Below are 2,739 nucleotides of genomic sequence, written 5' to 3'. Positions count from 1 at the left end.
AACTGGTGTAGGATTGTTTGTGACTTACGCCTTCATTTGGCACCCAACGTTTCGTTGTAGAACCCCCCCCCCCTTTCTTCCCCACTCAGCTGCCAGCTCGGCAAGTTCAGCAGCTCCGCAAGCCAGCAGTTCAATTAAACCCCACCCCCACCTCCCAAGCTCCACAGGCTCTGGACAGTCTCTGCCTGCCTTTTCTGAGTTGTTTTTAAATTTCCCTTGTAAGTGTGGTGCTTGAGTGGTGTGAATCAGAACACAAGCAGTTGCCAAAAGCTGTAACCCCTCGGGGCAGAAGTTGCGAAAAGCCTCGGAGTCAGAGAGGCCGGCTAAGTGGCAGTGTGCGGCACCAACATGGCTTACAACAAGATCCCACAGCGATGGCTGAACTGTCCACGGCGCGGCCAACCGGTGGCAGGAAGATTCTTACCTCTGAAGACGATGCTTGGGCCACGATATGATAGTCAAGTTGCTGAAGAAAACCGGTTCCATCCTAGTATGCTCTCAAATTACCTAAAGAGTCTAAAGGTTAAAATGAGCTTGTTGGTGGATCTGACAAATACTTCAAGGTTCTATGACAGAAATGACATAGAAAAAGAAGGAATCAAGTATATCAAACTTCAGTGTAAAGGACATGGTGAATGCCCCACCACTGAGACTACCAAGACGTTTATTCGCCTGTGTGAGAGGTTCAATGAAAGAAGCCCACCTGAACTTATAGGTGTTCACTGCACCCATGGCTTCAACCGGACCGGTTTCCTCATATGTGCCTTTCTGGTGGAGAAAATGAATTGGAGTATTGAAGCAGCAGTTGCTACTTTTGCCCAAGCCAGACCACCAGGAATCTATAAGGGTGATTATTTGAAGGAACTTTTTCGTCGCTATGGTGATATAGAAGAAGCACCACCACCACCTGTATTGCCAGATTGGTGTTTTGAGGATGATGATGAAGAAGATGAGGATGAAGATGGAAAAAAGGACTCAGAACCTGGGTCAAGTGCTTCCTTTGGTAAAAGGAGAAAAGAACGATTAAAACTGGGTGCTATTTTCTTGGAAGGTATAACTGTTAAAGGTGTAGCTCAAGTAACATTTCAACCAAAGTTAGGAGAGGTACAGCAGAAATGTCATCAGTTCTGTGGCTGGGAAGGGTCTGGGTTCCCTGGAGCACAGCCTGTTTCCATGGACAAGCAAAATATTAGACTTTTAGAGCAGAAGCCATATAAAGTAAGCTGGAAAGCAGATGGTACTCGCTATATGATGTTGATTGATGGCACAAATGAAGTTTTCATGATTGACAGAGATAATTCAGTGTTTCATGTTTCAAATCTGGAATTTCCATTTCGTAAAGATCTCCGCATGCATTTATCAAATACACTTTTGGATGGGGAAATGGTCATTGACAAAGTAAATGGACAGGCTATTCCACGATATCTGATATATGACATAATTAAATTCAATGCACAACCAGTTGGAGATTGTGATTTTAATATTCGTCTGCAGTGTATTGAACGTGAAATCATAAGTCCACGACATGAAAAAATGAAGACTGGGCTCATTGACAAAACACAAGAACCATTTAGTGTCAGACCTAAACCATTTTTTGACACCAATGTTTCAAGAAAGCTCCTGGAAGGGAATTTTGCCAAAGAAGTCAGCCATGAAATGGATGGACTTATATTTCAGCCTACTGGAAAATACAGACCTGGGCGATGCGATGATATTTTGAAATGGAAACCTCCTAGTCTGAACTCGGTGGATTTTCGACTTAAGATAACAAGAATGGAAGGAGAAGGGTTGCTTCCACAGAATGTTGGCCTTCTCTATGTTGGAGGTTATGAAAGACCCTTTGCACAAATCAAGTTGACAAAAGAACTAAAACAGTATGACAACAAAATTATAGAATGCAAATTTAAGAGTAACAGCTGGGTCTTTATGAGGCAGAGAATAGACAAAAGTTTCCCAAATTCCTACAACACAGCCATGGCTGTGTGCAACAGCATCTCAAACCCTGTCACCAAGGAAATGCTATTTGAGTTCATTGACAGATGTGCAGCAGCTGCCCAAGGACAGAAGCGAAAAGATCCCCTGGACCCTGACACAGAGCTCATGGCACCCCCACCACCCAAGAGACTGCTCCGGCCAACCTAGTCCTGCCTGACCTCATGCTCAAGAGGAAAGAAGAGTGAGAAGAACGCTGTCGCCTCATTTTCACAGCCAGAGAATGAAAGGGACAAGTGTGGCTTGGTACTGGCACATGTGTCTTAAGGGAAGCCGTGTGGCCAGCCTGTGTATATTTGGTACATTTGGTTTCTCAGAACTACAGTGCATCATGGACCTAAATATTTTATTTATAACTGATAAATTCAGCCTTACATTGTGGAGTTTGATAATTGAAATATCCAAAGGTTTAAATCAGATTGAAGTCAGTGAAGTAGAGGCCTTGTTTGTATGTGAACAGATACCCTTACATTTGATTCACAACTAGCAATCTGAAACTGTGAGCACATTGAGTTTTTTAGAAGTTTTTTAAGTTTTCCTCTTAAAAATATAGACAGTGACATTAAAAATTCTCGCTGTCACTTATCATGGGTTTCCTATATTTCTGAATTTTCTGTATTCTGAACAATGACAAGGTTCATTGTTCAGAATGAACATGAATAATATTGAATAATATTAATAATAAATAATAATAATAAATATTATTTTAATTAATTATTATTATTAATTATTATTTAATTAATTATT

General features: G+C 41.4%; 1 pseudogene; it reads left to right on the top strand.

Annotated features, from left to right (window-relative positions):
- The first annotated feature begins 345 nt into the window (after window positions 1–345).
- LOC125409116 (mRNA-capping enzyme pseudogene) lies at window positions 346–2,157 on the top strand (annotated as a pseudogene).
- Window positions 2,158–2,739: the final 582 nt, after the last annotated feature.

This window comes from Myodes glareolus, chromosome 13, assembly GCF_982192425.1.
Source record: "Myodes glareolus chromosome 13, mMyoGla1.1, whole genome shotgun sequence".
Classification (NCBI taxonomy): Eukaryota; Metazoa; Chordata; class Mammalia; order Rodentia; family Cricetidae; genus Myodes; species Myodes glareolus.
Note: the sequence above shows the minus strand (reverse complement) of the source record. Positions and strands in the feature narration are given on the sequence as shown.